The sequence below is a fragment of the Primulina huaijiensis genome, chromosome 2 (assembly GCF_012295235.1).
Source record: "Primulina huaijiensis isolate GDHJ02 chromosome 2, ASM1229523v2, whole genome shotgun sequence".
NCBI lineage: Eukaryota > Viridiplantae > Streptophyta > Magnoliopsida > Lamiales > Gesneriaceae > Primulina > Primulina huaijiensis.
The window spans coordinates 17,996,311-18,016,129 of record NC_133307.1 but is presented as its reverse complement, the minus strand read 5'-3'; the positions used below and the strand labels follow the sequence as shown (position 1 = coordinate 18,016,129).

Sequence of the window (19,819 nt, the reverse complement as noted above, 5' to 3'; positions counted from 1 at the left end):
TATACCCAAAATTTTCCTTAAAATCAAGCATGCAATGTATTTTTCATATTTACATAAAAATTCATATTCGTGTTAACATAAACATTTAAAACATTTCAAATCGTGTTTAGGGCGCTGTCAGGACTAAAAACTCGACCCGTGTACAAAATGACAATTTAGTCCCTGAAAACCCTAATTGACCATTTTACCCCTGAACCTCAAAATTTCGACCCGAATCCTACCAAAATCCTTAAAACACCTCAAAACATAATAATAAATATTTTTTAGACGTAAAATCGAGCCCGTTTCAAAATCTATACGATTCGTTTAAAAACTTGGACTTGGGTCTCGATTTTATCCCGAATCAACCCGAAACCTAACCAATTTTTTTCTCATTTAAACCGTGACTTAATAATACTTAACCATACCCCTTACCACCCATTCCACCCCATTTAGAACCCTCGAAAACCCCCTGATCCTTACTGAAATTTCCTGCACTGAAAATGGCCGAAACCCTAGTGCACCTTGGCTCTAAATATTCGACCCTAGATCAACTCTAGACTGGACCAGCCCCAAACTAGACCACCCTAGGACCATGACCAAGCCGTGGTCCCCTTCATGGACCGACCTAACTACGCCCTTAGCCCCATGCACGCGGACGTGGGCAAAAACCCGATTGCCCCTATCATCAAACCAACCGAGCCACTCTTCAACCTAACTCCTTCGATAAGCTTATGGACCACAACCAGCTGCTCACGGCCCTCTCCCAGCCCTATCACGGACCCAAGAGGGTCAGCTTCTTGGCTGGAATCGAGCCATGCATGGCTGCACACCCCAAATCCCTTGATCTACCCATACTCGAACCAACCAAACACAAAGTACCGATCGGCCCTCAATATTTCTCGACCCTCAGCCAACTCCAGCCCCTTGATGCCTATTTCCTTGACGTGAACAGCCCCCTACGACCCTCACTCGACAGCCCCTTAAACAAACACAAAGAAAGCGTGAGTTATGAGTCAAGGAAATGCATATTTCATGTCAATCTTTTACAAAAATTACACTACATGATAAAATCAAAGAATTCCTCGTGCAAATACATATACATAAGCATATAAATGGTGTAAATGATGAGAAAAAGAGATACATGGCGTGCCTTAACGTTTATGTGCTCGAAAACTTGAAGATATGCGCGTAGGGCTTGCACCAGAGAGGCGGGGGAAGATTTTATTTGAAAGCTAATGGGGGCGACGGTTTTGCTGCTGAAAATATGAGAGGAGGCTGCTATTGGGAGGGGAGAGGACGGCTGCGAGGTTTATAATAGGTTTAGGGTTTGCTTAATTATTTGGTTAAATCAAAATATAACACACTAATGGGCTCTTAATTAAAATTTAAAGGGTTAAAAAGATTTTGGGCCAGCACTAAAATAAATTCATCAAGCCCAATAACACTCGCGAAAAATATTTCGTTTAGATACTTTTCTGAAAATATTGCCCGAACCCTAAAAAAGTCTCCTGATTCGCTAAATTTTGCGTAGGGATTAAAAATATGATCCGGCGAGTAAAAATACTCCACCAAGGCCCATTTTCGAAATTTTCCCTTAATTATACCTCATATTAAATAACTGAAATTAATTATTTAATAAAAATATTTTTCCTTATTATCCACGGTCTCCGTTACTCGTTTGAGCGCGAAATGCAACTAAAAGTCTTAATGCATGAAACCTTAAAGTAACAATGAAATAACACCTATCTATGCAAAAATAATGAAATAAAATGCATAAAAATCATTAAACACATATTTTAATTAAAAACACTAGATTTCATGCAGTCAGGTTACGTAATTCGAATTTCCTTGACCTTACAAGACGGGTCTAAAATACAGACAGGACGGGTCACGATTTTGGACTTTTCGGTGGGATGGGTCGTGGGTTTGGTTAAACATGAAGTTTACAAGATTTTAGAGGGTGGTCCATAAGGACAGTCCAACACAAAATGATGAGTTTGAGTCCTGCTACCATATATACAAGGTCATGAATTCGAGTCTAACTCTACCTAAGAAACTAGCTCAAGTGAGGATGATTGTCTAAATGCATATATACAATGCCATAGTGTTTATCTTAATCGATATGAGATATCTAACAATGCAATCACATTTTAAAGTAAATTTTTTTATCATCAACAAGTTTTATATATTTATTTTTTAAATAATTTAAAATTTATTTTTGACTTTTCTAAATTAATTTTCTGACTTTGTCCCTCATAACTAGTGATAACCGGAATATACCAAGCCCCAAATTCCCAAGCTGGTTTGGAAGTGCATGAAATATGTTTAGGTTGTCTTTTTATTTCAAATTTAGTGATTTCCTGGAAGAATATATCGTCTTATGCATGCCTAAAATTTAATCTTTTATTTCAAATTTAGTGATTTCTTGGAAGATTATATCGTCCTATCCTATGTTAGATTTGCCCAAAATTCAATAATTCATTTCAAATGGTTTGATGTTTCAATATTTGGATTTGATGATGGCCGCGCCAATACAATTTTCATGCTCAAATCATTTTGGCATGAATAAATATCAAGGATTAAAGAAGAACATGTCAAAGTCAAAGTCAAAGTCAAAGTCAAAGATGATACTTCACATACAAATGTGACCACCGAGATTTTAATTATAATAAACCATCATATTCTTTTAAATAAATCTTTAAAAGAAGTAATTTTTGCAACAATGCTGCATTAACATTTTGGTATGCGAGATGAGATATGATTGATAAGAAGTGTGATTAATAAAAGGAATGAGTTGGATGTGTAATAATATTGGATAATATAATATGTTTGGTTTGATTGATTGAATTTGAGAAAAAAAAATGGTAATTATATTTTTAAACTTTTAAAAAATTAATAAATATAAAAATATGCTATATTATTGGAGGATGATATTGTAAATTTGTATTAATTATTTGATTGATGTGAAAGAAATAATTTATGATTGGATCGATGAGGATAAATAATATTTGAATCAAACATGTGATAAAGATTGATTATTTTTATCAATACTGAAACTGATTGTACCAAACTTAGGGGTACTTTTTTTTAAAATAAAAAAAATTGTTATGCACGTGTATTTTTTGTACTTTATCTGGTAGCGTGCATAACGCAAAAAAACCACCTAATATATTTCAATTTGCTCGGTTACGCCTTAATATACATTAAAGGTTATTACTATTTTGTCATCTCCACACTTTATCAAAAGTCGTTGTAGTATAGTGGTGAGTATTCCCGCCTGTCACGCGGGTGACCCGGGTTCGATCCCCGGCAACGGCGTTCTAATTATCTTATCTTTTTAATTCGGTTAAAGACGCGTTTTTTGGTCTAATGAATAAGAAGCGCATCTTCGAAACGCTACATTAATCATGCCCGCCTGCGTTTTCGTCCTATTCGTAAACCTAGGTCAGGGCAAATGCCTAAGCAAGAAGACAATAAACTAACTGACAAGTCACCCTCTTCTATTTTAAATTAAACGTACATATCTTATGTTTAAAAAAAAAATGAAGGATCCTCATTTTCAATTCTAATTTAGTTTATATTCATTTAAATGATATGTTTAGGAAATGAAATGATATAGTAGAAGAATATCATTTTAGAGTAAGTGTCGATTAAACCAACTATTGATTTGAGTTTTTTATTAACTGTTATGATACAACCGATATTTATTTTAATACTATTTTATTTTTAATAAATTTTGATATTTATTTTATCTATATACTAATGCAAGTTGAAAAAATAAAGACTTTGAATAAACTATGTTACAATGATATCGTATATATGATGACAATCATGAAACACACTTTAAAGTTATTGTATATTTTAAACTTGTTCTTTGTTAATTCAGCTGCCTAAAATAAAGATAAAAGTCGCACGAACTCGAGACTAACATATTTTATGTTGTGTACCGTGTTTCATTGGAAGAGACATGGAGATGTCCGATCATACATAATGAGTGCTCATATGATGAGTTTAATGAATAAACTATATCGGATTTTTCAAGTGGTGTTATCATTTATCGAGTGGAAAAAAATGAGATTATGGTTGTACACCATTAGTCCTTACGACTTAGGACAACATAGATGCTCTACGTATTAGTGTTGCACTTTGGCTTGTTTACCGGCTCTGCGAAGATTATCAGATGGCAAGGTCGGGTGTAGTATCAACATACGTAAGAGCAAATACATTATAGTTGAAAATTCACCGCTCATCTATGGGTTCGGATATCCCATATGATATGATGAGTTAATAGTTCAATGAATCTCTGGCCTACTTGTACTTACAGACAATATCGTTGATATCTATGGAATTATGGTTTTTGAATGCCTCCAAGGTTTCATCTTTGACTCTTAAAAGGCACACATAACAGTATCTCATGAAATCATAAAGAAAAGTAATAAAGTACCTTTTTTCTTTTCTAGTTTTCACAAACTTTAAATCAAATATATCATGATGAATTAACTCTAAAAGAATCGTATTTCTTTCATCGAATTGAAATGTAACCGCCATTTTTGTCTTAACACATACTTCACATTTCCGTGTTATATCAATATCCAAATTTGACAATAAATTATTAAATTGTTGAGTCTCATCAATGTGTTATAATTTATATGTCCAAGTCTACAATACAATAAATTAAAACACTCGAGCAAATAACTAGAATTCATTATTTAATTATCATTGAATTCTCAGATTGCATTCATTTTATTCATCTTGAACAAACTCTTGCCCAAAGATTCCTTTCATTTTAAGAGGAAATTTTTTCCTGGTACAAATTTATTGCACTCAAACACAAGCTTAAAATCGATTTTAACAAACTTCGATCTTGAAAATAGTATTGTTTCCTTGTCAGACTTCATTTTCAGCACCACTTTGCCCAGAACAACAATTGTGGAAGTTGCAGAATTTCCCAGGAATAACTTCTGATCGGTGATAGGAGTGTATGTTGAGATCATCATCTTATCAGAATAGATGTGTCAAGTTGCCCCGGTATCAATCCACCACTTCATTTGATTGTCAACCAAATTGCCTTCAAAAACCATGGCAGTGAGGTACAAATCCATGTCTGTTTCAGAACTCATTGCAACAGAATTTGCGACATGCATGTGTAATTGTTCTTGTGTACCATTATTTAGACTTCAACGGTCTTTTATCTTGTGTTGGCCTTCCATTATTATAGCACGCCTCGTTGGACCTCGTTCAACCAAATTTGATCTTACCTCCATACGAAATTTCAATGATTTTTATTAGATTTAAAATCATCTTCCTCAATTTTCAATCTAACAAGTAAGTCTTAAAGTTCCATTTCTTTAAGCTTGTGCTTTAAATAATTTTTGAAATTATTCCATAAATAGGGTAACTTCGGCATGAATATCATGCAATATGAGTTGCAACTCTTGGACTTGACTACCTATCGTTTTGGAATCCACCATCTTAAAGTTTAGTGATTTTCCAACAATGAATTTCTTTAAACCGACATACTCTTTTTTGTACTTTTTTTTCCAAGGATTCCATAATTCCTTTATCTTTTTATATATGTTATACAACTTATTGTCCAAGCCACTAAGGACATACGTTAAAAAACTTTGACACGATTTGCAATTGATTCAACAGTTGTTGAGAAAAAGATCTTCCTCAGTGAGGCCATTGAGCTATGATAAATCATTACGAGTATGTGAAGAAGAAATGATCAAATTTATTCAGATAAGGTCTGGCTAGGGCTCCAGAGATATAATTTGAATTACAAATTATCCACCAGTTAGAATGGGTGGAGAGAAATATTCATCCATCGTAGGAATTGGTTCACCGGCTGGAGTGATAATTGGACAGGTAGGGACTGCTTCTTATGGCTTTGGCTCAGCCAATTCCTCCATGGGCTTAGGGTCAAGTTGGACTTGTTCAAAGTCAATATGCGACATAGAATTCACTACATAATTAGTTGATATAGGTTTCATCTCTGAAAAATTCTGCATGCGAGAGGGTCAATAAGGTGGAAAAGCATGAGCTGATTCGCCACTTTTCATTGGAATGTTTTCTGTAAATTGATCAGCAGATGGATTGTCGAAATAACTAAACAAATGTTCAAATGGAGGAATGTCGACCTCTGGCTAGATAGAAGATGAGGCAGCTTGACTTTTGGGGAGTTTTCTACAAAGTGTCCTTAATATCCTGAGTTGATGAAGTTCAGGCCGAAGTTTCTTCCCTAGGTATCTCAACCTATAAGCTTTGTGGAACGGAGGTTGGAGTGCCTGTCTTTTATCTTGCCACATCAATATCTGGATGGCCATCTGCGAGGGTTTCTTCCATATTAAAAACTTTTTGAGAAACTTCTTCCTCTTCCATATGCAATTCATAATTTTGTCTTTTTACTTTCACAATAATGGAAATGGACAGTGCATCCATTTCCACCACTTTAATCAATGCAGCATCATCTCTTGTCTGTGGGCTGCATGCATCAAAGATTTTTCTTTTTTGTCAAATGATCTCCCGCAACACACTTTCATTTATTTACTTCTTATTGAACTCACGTCTTTCTAGGGCTTAGGATATGAGATCCCTTTCAGCCCAATGTAGTATCTTTCTTTCTGATTCTGCAACTGTTTTCAGTTTCCTTTCCTCTCGAATTACTGAGAAATGGACACTTTCCTGTAATCCACCCGTTTGTCGAACATTCCAAGTCTTTCTCTTACAATTTCATTACCGTGATTCATGGATAAGTTGATGTTGATGAATGCTTGAGCTTTTGAAAGTTTGACCAGCTCGTATAGTGTGTCTTTACCATTTTCCTTACGGTCAATGGATGGCAGACCGGATTGTGTAGCAACTTATTCTTGTTCCACAATCTTCACTCAACTCAACAAGTAGCACCCTAGAAATTTGTCAACAAAGGTACCTCATTTTGAGACAACAAGGAAATTATAAATGACTCTAAGGACCTCCTTTTAACATGTATTGTGACTTTCATAAAGATTATGGTCATACTACTGATGTATGCACAAACTTGGCTCAAGAAATTGAACGTGTTATACAACAATATTAAAAGATAAAAGCCATTTTGACTCGACCAAAAGAAAATCACAGGACCCCTAAGCATATTCGAAAAGAAATAAATCAGGGTCATTAGAGAAGAAGAACGCCAGAGCCGCAAAGGACTATACTTCTGGAGCCAACCTGAGCAACACTAGGGTCTCCCCCAAGTTCAACCTCCACCCAGAGGGATTATAAACTTGATCTCTGAAGGACACAAAGATGAGGACTCTAACATATCCATGAAAACAAGAAGTCCGAAGATAAAAGAATGCAGAGATCGGTGATAAAAGGACACGAAACGAGCAAAAAATATCATTTGGACTAGAAGATTTGCGGGGTGCGTCCAATCCGCACAAATATGCATTGGTTATCCAAGTCATCTGGGGGCTTGATCAATGTACTATTCAAGGATGATATGGATCAAATAGATTTGGGTGCATGTAAGATGGAGACTATCACCACAACTTTTTTTGGATTCATGGGACGTGTTGTTTATTCTGTGGGAATGATCAATTTTCCTTTCTCTCGACGGGAAGGAGACTAGGAAGACACTATAGTAAGCTTTATCATTGTGGAGGCTCTCTCCTCTTAAAAAGTAATACTGGAAGACACGCGACAACTAATTTCATGGTCATAGCTTCATCTCTTCATCAGAAAATTAAGTTTCTCATCAGAGCTGTTGGAGAGGTAAGTGGTGATCAAAGGGTGGCTCGGAAATGTTATGTCGAATAAGTCCAAGTAGAACATAAGTAGATAGAAACGAGCATACAAGACATCTCGCACAACAAGAACATGATCACTTGAAACTTATTGGGGAAGCAATCCAAGTCACTACATAAGAATATTACGAGAAATTCATCATATGTTCCCTTTTTGATAAGGTAAGGATGGCCAAAACACTGTCCGAGCCATTAAGGGATTAGTTGATCAAGTGCTTAAAGAAAAAAAGGATGTTTTTGCACGGTCGGCCTCTCATCGTACAGGGGTCCGACGGGATGTCATGGAGCATTAGCTGAATCTATCAAGTGACTGCCAACTAGTAATTTGAAAATAAGAGGCACTTAGGACTAGAAAAATATGCAGTTATTTCGTGTAGGTAGAGGAATTTTTGAAATCCAAACACATTCAGGAGATACAATTCCTGAGCTGGTTATCTAATATTTTCATTATACTTTCTGAATGTTTACCAAAGTTACCATCTAATTTCTCTGTCTGAGCTGGACATAAGCAAGGTGAGCTTCATTACATCATATGAGATTTTTTGTTATGTCGTTATGCCCTTTGGTCTCAAGAATGGTGGGACTAATTACCAAACGATCATGGAAAAAGTGTTTAAGAATCATATCAGTCGTAGTATATGTTGATGAAATCATGGTTAATGCTAAGGCATCATATGAACTTATCAATTATCTAGATGAGACATTTTGTACACTTCGAAATTATAGAGTGAAGTTAAATCCAAAAAATTGCACTTTTGTGGTGCAGACAGGAAAGTTCTTGGGGTATATGATTACCCAATGAGACATTGAAACCAACTCAGAGAAATTTCATGATCTAGCTACTATGAGAATTCCCCGAAATATCCATGAAGTACAAAAGTTGACAGGGCAGATTGTTGCCCTTCCAAGGTTTATAACTTGATCAGCAGACCAAAGTCACTCATTCTTCAAGGATCTCCGAAAATCTTTGAACTTCAAATGGAGTGCAGGAAGTAAGCATGCTTTGAAAGAATTAAAAACTTATTTGTGTTAGTTGCCTGTCCTCAACAAACCCATTCGGGGTGAATAGTTGCTTGTTTATTCGGAAATTACAATCGAGTCACCATCTCAGTATTGGTCAAAATAGAGGGTTCAATTCATCATCCCACCTATTTTGTTAGTCTTGCCCTGAAGGGGGTCGAGCTCAACTAAACTACTGAAGAAAAGTTGGCTCTATCTTTGCTCATTATGGATCGGAAGTTGAGGTCATATTTTCTATTACAACCCATTACCGTAGTCACTGATAGTACTCTGGTAAGAAATTATCTCTCATTCATATGCTTCCAGAAGATTGATCAAATGGGTAACCGAGCTTTGCGAATATGACATCAAGTTTGAGCCCAGGGCCGTCGTAAAATTCTAGGCTGTAGCCAACTTCTTAGCATAAACAGTTCAAATAAATAGGAAGAATGGTAGAAAATTTTCGTGGATGGCTCCTTTTGTAAGATAGGTAGTGGGGTTGGTATCTTCACGATCTCACCATGAGGAGAAAAAATAAGTCTGACTATAAAGTTGGATTTTCGAGAATCTAATAATGAATTAGAATATGAGGCCCTCCTACGAGGGTTAAAGGCTGGACATAACGTAAGGATTCTCCACTTGTTTTTTACTCAAACTCCCAGCTCGTGATCGAGAAGATCAATGGAAATTTTGAGGCGAAAAATGACAAGATGATCGAGTATGCCCAAGTCCTAAATCTGGCTCGAGAAACTTTTGCTTAGCTCACTATGGAGCATATCTCTCGAAATTAAACTGGAAAACTAAATCAATGGGCCAAAATGGGTAGCTCCTTTGTCCGACCTCTAATCTCGGACATCACAGGGCATGAATTGGTTTCTCAGATTGAACACATAAAAGATTTTGTGGCTAAAATAAATGAAGGAGATTGGAGATATGATATTTTCCAATACCTACACTGTGTGATTCTTCCAATTGACCAGAAAAAAGCACAGGAAATCAAGAGAAGAGCTCTGCGTTTTGTGTTGTTAGATAAAGTTCTATATACAAAAGGTCTTTCTTCATACCACTTTCTGAAATGATTTGGAAGAAAAGAAACTAACAGTGTCCTATGAGAGATTCATGAAGTCTGTTGTGGCAACCACTTAGGCAGCACTACTCTGGTTTGGAAAGCCTCGCTGACTGGATTCTTTTCCCCCACCATGAAGAAAGACGTGTTGTTTGTGGTAAAAACATGTCAAAGATGCCAATGGCATGATAATTTGCATTGGAAACTATTCGAACTCGTGAAGGTTGTCATTTCGTCCTGCCCCTCTTCAATCAATCTGGACATTGTTGGGCCATTCCCGATAGCAATAGGTGAGAGAAATTTTTTACTAGCGGGTGTTGATTATTTTTGTAAATGGGTAGAAGTCGAACCATTAGTTCGGATTACGGAGAATGAAGTGCTGACTTTCCTATGTAAGAACATTGTTTGTCGCTTTGGAATGCCGAGGAGACTTATTTATGATAATGTGAGGCAATTGTGTGGGTCTAAAGTACATGCTTGATGTAGAGAAATGAAAATAGAGCAGTTGTTCACATCAATAGCTTACCCACATAGTAATGCGCAAGTCACCAACATATCGATTTTCCAAACATTGAAATTTAGGTTCGGCTCGGCCAAAGAAAGATGGGTGGATGAGCTCCCAATCATCTTATGGTCCTACCACACCACCGAGCAAACAAACATGTGAAAAACTCCTTATAGCATGGTTAAAGCACAAAAACTATTTTGCAGACAAAAATTGGTCAGGATAGTGTCAGGATAATGAGTTATGGCTCGAACAATGATGTTTTACGAGCCATGGACTCATGGTTCGCCGGAACGGTTGCGGTGCACGGAACGGCAACAACCGTTCCAGTTCCAATGTTATGTTGCGGAACGGTTGCGGAACGCATGTATAAAAAAATTAATAAATTCAAAAAATTAGTAAAAAAAATAAAATATATGTATTTATTATAAATTAATATATCAACACAAGACTATTTTACAATAATAGCACAATAAGAAATACACACTAAAAATTATAACACACCAAAGCTAATACCATGAAGAGTGACGCGGAGGAGCGAAATCATTGTTATTTTCTTCATCAGTATCTCGTAGATTAAATTGATTTCGAACATTTGGATATTGACGTGATTGTCCAATGGGATATTGATTAGATTGAGATGACAAAAGATCATTAGAATGAGATGACTGATTTTATAATAGTGTTTCGTCACGACGATTATAGTATCCGAATCCACGATACACAGTAGAACTATCAGCTGTACTTGAAGATCTATCCTCTTTCCAACTCACCACTTCAATCATCTTCTTCTCCATCAACAAAAACAAAACTGATGTCCATGTGAAAGTTGAAAATTCGAATTTCCTGTTCCGCTCGTCCGTTTCGTTCCGCATCGTCGTTAAATCGCCTCTAAAAAGGCGAAGAAGAGCGCTACAAAACAATCACTGATTTGCCCTGGAACTTTGGAACGACGGTCATCGTTCCCGTTCCGGAACGGCCGTTCGGACGAACCATGCATGGACTAGATTTAGTGGAAGAATAGAGAAACCGATGAGTTGTGCGGCTCAATGCTTGTTGAAAATGAATGGCTCAGGCTTACACTAAAATGTTTGACCTCGATCATTTGAAGTGGGGGAATTAGTGATGAAGAAGCTCCAATGGCAAGGGGAATAGCAAAACTGGACATTAAATACGAAGGCCCATTAAAAATTATGGAAAAAGCAGGTGTGGCAGCCTGCTACTTGGAAGATGCTGAAGTAAAGAGGACTAAGCGACCATGAATAATTGTCATCTCAAAAAATAATACTCTTAGGAAGCTCATCCATCAACACCGTTAGTTTTAATGTTTTCCTTTAATTTTGTTAATGTTTTTTCTATTCGGATTTTAGTTCGGATAGTTTTTATTAGTTTACTCGATTCATGGGTACTTTTTATTAGTTTGGTTCGGGCTTCGACCGAATAGTTATTTTTATTCAAAATGTCTTCTGAAAATCCTACTTTGATAAAGTTATGTGATAAATGTAAGTCCAACAATTTGTTGAATATCTCACAAGAATGTCCTAGGGCGGAAAACTTGTAAGTTTAACCAACTCGACACATCATAAGCCGAACAAAATTTAGCAACTATAAAAGCCTGACCAGCTCGGTACATCATAAGCCCAACACAGCTTAGCAGATACAAATGCTCGACTAGCTTGGGACATCATTAGCCCAACAGAACTAGGCAAATAAAAAAATACGACTAACTCGACATTAAATGACAGTTAACGGGAGTGGACTCTTATGGTGCGCCTCTGTCGACTTTTATTGTTTGGCCAAACTTATATGATTGTTGACTTTTAAGATTTGACTGTGCTGTTATCAGTAAATGTTTCCCTATGTTAATCAGAAAGTTTGGACTAGAATGGATTTACTACTGGCAGTTGTGGGAAAGTGTAGGATGTAAAAAAATTTGCTAGAATTTTCTTGTGAGGTAAAGTTGGTAAAGATAAAAAGCTTTTTCCAGATTTTTCACGTTGGCCAAAAACACGGCGAAGGAGCTAATTGATTATTGTTATGCTTATGTTCATAAATTATAAAATAAAAGTTGAAGTCTTTTAAAATTAAATAAGTGCATGATTTTTTTTATTACGTATTACTTATAGGGAAAATTAAAGAGAAATCCCATGTCATTCTTTCATTTAGAATTCAAGCCCAATGAAATATAATTTGGGATTTAATACTTGATTTAATACTTGACAATTAACACAATATAGTTTTAACTCCAAAAAAATAAAATTTACGTTTTTACCCTTCAAAGTATTTACATAAATATATAAATCTACTTCCCTTCAACCAAATCCATAAGCCCAAATAATTTTCTCTTCTCGTCAACCAAATCCATCGGCCCCTCTCCCAAACAAATCCATCTTCCCGACTTATCATCCTCCCTTTTGGCTCCAAAAAAGACGATTCAAGATCAAGCTCAGTGGTGTGAGTCGATTGTTGTTCTTATATTTTACTAATTTTGAAAGTCAAGTTTAATTATATGAAATTCAATTTATGGAAAAATGATATTTTGATTTTTTTCACATTTATCGTTTTTATCTGTGATTCATAAATGTGAGATTATTTTTGTTTAACATACCTACTTATTAATAAGCCTTCTCAAAAAAAAAAAAAAAATCAAATCTATGTTTTCAAAAATATGAGTATATTGTTGGTCATATGTCATGCATTTTATGTGTTTGATGATTTGTTTTAGTTGTAAAAAGAAAATCAACTAATATGTGTTTTATTGTTATGAGTTTGTTTCGAATAAATACTTATTTGGCCTACAAAATACCTAATTTTAGTTTTCAGATACTTACTTTTGTCCTTTGAATACTCAAATATGCATGAAAATACTGGATTTTCAAGCAGTCACCAAAAATTTAGTCACAGTTGGCAGTGGTAACTATAATGATTTTATTGATTATGAGTTTGTTTTAGGATTGAGTTATTTTGAACGATCTTATGCATTTTTTTATGCTTCTCAATTGATTTATTTTCTTCACGATTTTTTTTCTATTTCACTTACCTTATATAAAACAATTTTGAAAATAATTGCTAAAGTATTAGGATGATTTTGCAAGAAACAATTTCTAAAATCAGTACCAAAATATTTGGATGGTTTTATTGAAATATAATGTGAATAATTTGAGTTTCTGCTTCAATATTTTGTGATTTGGTTCGGTTGTGATTTTACTTTATGTAATTCAATTATCTCAATTATTTAAGTTATTATACTCCGCCTACGGAGGGTTTGTAGATGAGTTTTGAATAATATTATCAAAATTCATACATCTAAACATGAATAGTATTCATTTGCTCATTTGATACTTACTTTGTTTAATTTTAATGTTTTTTTCTCAAAAAGATGATATTGAATTCGAATTTAATGTTGTTATAAAAATTAAAATAATGTAGAAATCATTTTGTCTTTTGTATGTCCATTGTTATTGATGCCTAAATCGATAAAATAGATTTTTTTTATTTTTCATATATTACAGAGTCATTTTATTGATGGCAGCCCGATCTGAGAGATATCTTCCATTGTGGTCATGGTAGATAAGAGGAAACCTGAATTGGTACAAGAACTACCTAATATTTCTCAAATAGTATGCCATTTGACCTTGTAAATACTCATATTCGATTATTCGACATTCAAGAATTAAGAAGAGGATACCTGAATTGATACAAGAAGTACCTAATATTTCTCAAATAGTAAACAATTTGGTCATGTAAATAATCATATTTGATTATTTTTTGTACAAAAAAATTTGAATTTAATCTTGATTTCAACAATGAAATTTGTTATACTGAAGGCAATGAACTTGAAGTTTGTACTTTAAGCATATCTATCGGTTCTTTGGTTAAAAGTTGGATGTTGAACGTGTAATTGCAATTGAGAGATGCATTATGAAATGATTTATGCATTAATCACTATTATGTTTAATATTAGTTTCATATATGTTGTGGTTTGTTACAATTACAAATACACTATGGAAATTTTTTTTAAAGAATGGTTTGAAAAATTACTCAAATTTAGGCTTTCAAGACTTAATTTCTCTCAAGTGATGCCCAATTAATGTAAGGTCTAGGAAATTCGAACTACGTAATCTGACTGCATGAAATCTATGATTTTATTTAAAATATGTGTTTAATGATTCTTATGCATTTAGTGCATGATTATTGCATGGTTAGGTGTTTATTTATTGGTTATTTAAAAGTTTCATGCATTAGGGTTTTAAGTTTGCATTTCCCGCTCGAACAGGTAACAGAGACCGGGGATAATCAGGAAAAATATTTTTATTGAATAATTAGTTTTAATTATTTAGTATAAGGTGTATTTAAGTGTGATTTTCGAAAATGGGCCTTGGTTGGGTATTTTTATTCGTCCGGTCATATTTTTAACAGGCACGCAAAATTTAGCGAATCGGGGGACTTTTTGAGGGTTCGGACAATATTTTTAAAAATGTACTTAAACGAAATATTTTTCGGGAGTGTTATTGAGCTTGATGGCTTTATTTTAGTACTTAATGGGCCCAAAAACCCTTTTAACCCTTTAATTTTTAATTAAGGGCCCATTAGTGTATTATTTTATGATTTAAACCTATTAAACTAAACCCTAAACCTAGTAACACCAAGTGGGATCAGCAGCTTTTTCGAAAAAAATACAGCAGCCATCTCGAGTTCTTCAAGGTTTTTCAAGAAAATTTCCTTCCCCGTATCTCCGGTGCACGTTCTACGCAAAGGACTTCAAGTTTTCAAGCATATAAACGTAAAGGCACGCCATGTATCCTTTTTTCTCATCATTCAGGCCATTTATATGATGATGTATATGTATTTGCATGAGAAATCATTTGTTCAAGCATGATGTTACGTTTTTGCAAAGGTTTTGACATGAACATGCACATATCTTTTATACAACTCACGTTTTTCATGTTCTTGTGCGAGGGGCTGCCGAATTGGGATGTTAGGGGATTTCTTAGGATGTGAGTGAAGGTGTCACTAGGCTAGAGTCGAGTCTTGGTTGGATTGGATGAAGGCCGAATGGTTTTGGTGAGGCAGCTAGGGTTCGACGGCACCTTCCAGCAACTTTCCGAGGCTTGTCGACGGTCTTAAATGGTCTCGTCTATGTGGTTTAAGGGCTAGTAGGGTACGGTTAAGTCACGGTCTTGGAATTTTTCAAGTTCGCAATCTTGATTTTGATGTTAACAAAACTTGTTATTTTGTGTTGCTAATAATCTACCTTAGTGTGCAGAAGCTAGGATCAGTCACGAGCTGTTTACATCGCAAACTGAAAACCCAATTGATCACACAAACTTAATCAGTCTAACTGTTACGTCGATTGAGCAGTCCAGCTGATTCTCCAGTTGATAGGTGGTTCAACAAGAGAACCTCAGAAGCCTGGCAAACCGAAAGAGTGTTCGACTGTTGAAAAAACCCAGCTGATCAGTTCAACTGAACAAGAGTGAAATCAATTTAACTGACGAGTCAACTGATTTCACCAGCCCAACTGAAGATCAGTTCAACTGACTAGTTCAAAGCATCAGTCAGAATATTTCAGTTGTAAATCAAGACAAGCTCTTTCTAATGGATTCCAACTATACACAAAGGTACAAAGCTATTGTCCAGTCAAAGGACAATAATAGACGTTGCATCAGAGCATTAAAGACAAAACATTTCAGAAGGGCAGTCGGAAAGTCGATACACAAAGTCCAAGAAACGAATTCAAGATGCAACTGATACAATAATTGAGTCTCATTGTACGATCATTTTTCCCGCCTATATAAAGAGAAGATCAGTGAAGACTCAATATACAAAGATAAAAAGCTTCAACACAAACACGAGAGAAAAGAAAGGGCACGCACATTGCAAATCAGCTTTCAAAAGCAATCAACCCAGAGGGACACTTCAACGTGTTATCAGCTTAGTATAGAAGCTTATCTCCCTCAGTGTGTGAGAACATCCTTGTTCAGTTCTCACACACAAACACTCTCACCACCACTCAAATACAGTCTTGCACAAAGACGTTAAACTTGTATATGTAGTCTTTGACACATAGACGTTAAAGAAGTGTTGGCTAGAAGGTGTTGCCTTCAGTCGTAGCTAGGAGTTCAGTTTAGGCAGTAGTGTAAGTCCTAGCTTAGTGGGTTTGTACAAGTAGTTGTATAAATCAAAGTCTTCTAGTGGATCCTACCCGTAGAGGTAGAAGGGGTGACGTAGGAGTAGTTGAAGTCTCCGAACATCCATAAACATATATTGTGTATTTAACTGTTTAACTGTTGTTTTCAAACTTTTTGGACCAGTTAGAGTATCTGTCAGTTCGATTGTCACCATAACTGAACTGATGAATGCAAAAACTAATCTTTTTTTTTCCAGTTAAAATGTTTTCTAATAACAGTATTCTTCACGAAGAGTTACTTCGAGTTTCTTCTGCTTGGTTTTAAACAAACTCAATTTAATTCATCGGTGTTAACATTCTTAGAACACGAGCTATTGCAACTCATTGGAGAATATAGTGTTCAAAATGACTTCAAAGGCACTAACACACTCGATCCTTCACACGGTTTAAGTTGGGAAAAAATTTGGTGAAGTTTCGGGTTGATTCGGGTTAAAACCGAGACCCTAGTCCAAGTTTTAAAACGAATAGTATAAGTTTTGGAACGAGCTCGAGTTTACGTCTAATAAATGCTTATTAATATGTTTTTAGGTGTTTTAAATAGTTTGTTTGGCTTCGGGTCGAAAGTTTGAGGTCCAAGGGTGAAATGGTCAATTAGGGTTTCCAAAGGCAAAATGGTCATTTTGCACCCGGGTCGAGTTAGCAGTCCTGCAGCGTTCTAAACACGATTTGACATGTTTTAAATGTTTATGTTATCATGAATATGACTTTTATGTAAATATGAAAAATACGTTGGTTGCTTGATTTAAAGAAAAATTTACGTATATGCATGATTTTTATAAGTGATTAAAATGATGACACGTTTTGAAGGAAGGGAGTTGGTTGTGACTAATACAACTATGTATACGATGATATGTAAGGCTAAGGCGCAGTGGATGGGTAATATTGTCACTGATGTCCCCGTCGTCAGGTACTGCAGTTGTACGTACATAGATCCATCGAATAGAGCTGATACGATAGAGCCGATACGAAAGTCACAACTAATGAACTAAATTCAATTAAAGAAAATGAACACGTATATGATGATATGTTGAGACATGTTTTGATAATGTTTACGTTTACGCTTTTAAGATCATGAAAGGTATTTTTATTACGGTACTTTTCACTGTTGTCTGCTATGTATATGTACTTTTTATAACGTTACAGGTGTGTTTAGTCTTTAGATTTACTAGGTGTGAATGATGCAGGTGAGCATATTGACCAGGAGATTGGAGGTGCCGAAGACTGAGTAGACAGAGTTGGTAGTGCACACACGAACCCGAGGACAATATTTTCCGCATATTATGTTTTGAGTTAGGAGTGGATGGATATTTTCATACTCATTTTTTTATTATGTTGATGGTTATCAGGAACTTCACACGTTTCATTTTTTTTTATTTTTAAACGTATGTTGTGGCTTGACGAATTGTCTATTTTTTTAAACTGCAGTATTTTTATATGTTAGTTGAATGCTTTTATTTTAAAATGCGAAATTTTCAGATACTATTGCATGCATGCATAAAGATATAATTTTCAAAAATGAGTTTAAAAAAAATTCTAGTAGTATTTTAAATAGTTGACGTTTCAATTAATTTTATAAATTGATAATAGACTTCTTAAACTCGATTTCATGTCATTCAACAAGTACGTAATTTTTTTCATGTGATGCTTGATGTTGCCCTTAAATACTAAAATTTGTTTATTTTTCCTGTAAAAATACAATTGAAATTTAATCTTGAATTACTTATTTGGTGTTCATGAAATAACAAGATGATAGATAATGGTATATAAAGTACCTAATTTTTGTCAGGTAATACTTAATGTAGCCTTTTAAATACTAAAATTAGTTTTTTCAATGTCAAACATACACTTGAAATTTAATCTTAAATGTCTTATTTGACGTTCATGAAATAGCAAGATGATACCTAAAGTGATATAACAAGTTCTTAATTTTTGTCAATGCTGATACTAGATGTAGCCCCTTAAATACTCAATTTCTGTTGTTTGTACTGTCAAAAATACATTTGAAATTTAGTATTGAATTACTTATTTGGCATTCATGAAATAACAATATGATACCTAAATCGGTACGTAAACTACCTAATTTTTGTTATGTGATACCTGATATGACCCTTTCAATATTAAAATTTGTCAATATTATTTTGTCATTTATGAAATTAATGAATTATAAAATGCTCATTAGTATTAATTCACAATAATTATTGATATTCATTGAATGACTTATTTAACAATCATGAAATAAAAAAATGATACCTGAATTGGTAAAGAAAATACCTAGTTTTTCAAGGTGATACTTAATGTGACCTTTTAAATCACAATACTTATTGGTATTCATTTAATGACTTATTTGGCTTTCATGAAACAACAAGAGGATACCTAAATTGGTACATAAAGTACCTAATTTTCGTCATGTGATATTTAATGTGGTCATTTAACTACTAACATGCGTCAAATTATTTCATTATACTTATGAGTGTTCATTCATAATAATCATTAATATTAATTAAATAACGAGGGAATATTTCATTTGATATCATCCTTATTAGTATTCATCCATAATTCTTATTTGTAATTATTCATTAATACGTATTAGTATTTTTTCTTTATATTTATGAGTATTAATTTATAATATCATTAATATTAATTCACATTACTTGTTGGTATTCATTAAATAACAAGGCAATACTTCATTTGATATCATCTTTATCAGTATCCATGCTTATTGGTAATAATTCATTATATGTATCAATATTCTTTCATTATACTTATGATCATTCATTTATTAATATTCATTCACAATACTTATTCATTAATATTAAGTATCAACTTCTTTTAGTTAACAAATGACACCATCAAAAGCCACACAATATCAATTTCAAACTAGATTTTTTGACATCCCAAAATAATCAAATTTGATTTTTTAAAGGATAAAATCAATTATCAGTGGAATCAAATTATGTATCGTTTTTAACAATTTGGATATCACATTTTTATTTCACGGATCTTACCATCAAAAGCCGCTCAACATTGACTTCAAATTATATACTTTGACATCCTCAAATAATTGAATTTGAATCTTTAAATGGTAAAAACAAGTATTTGTAGACTCGAATTAAGTATTATTTGTATTAATTTAGGTATCACATTTTTATTTCACGAATTTCATCATCGAAAACCGCTCAAATTAACTTCAAACTATATAATTTGACATCCCCAAATAGTTGGATATAAATATTTAGGAAGTAAAATCAAGTATTTGTAGACTTCAATTAGATATTCTTTGTACCAATTTA

The 19,819-nt window shown here is 34.2% G+C and overlaps 1 non-coding gene across 1 annotated transcript; it reads left to right on the top strand.

Annotated features, from left to right (window-relative positions):
- The first annotated feature begins 3,228 nt into the window (after positions 1-3,228).
- On the top strand, positions 3,229-3,300 carry TRNAD-GUC (transfer RNA aspartic acid (anticodon GUC)). Its single transcript has one exon. It is a non-coding gene; the product is annotated as a tRNA-Asp (tRNA).
- The last annotated feature ends 16,519 nt before the right edge of the window (positions 3,301-19,819 follow it).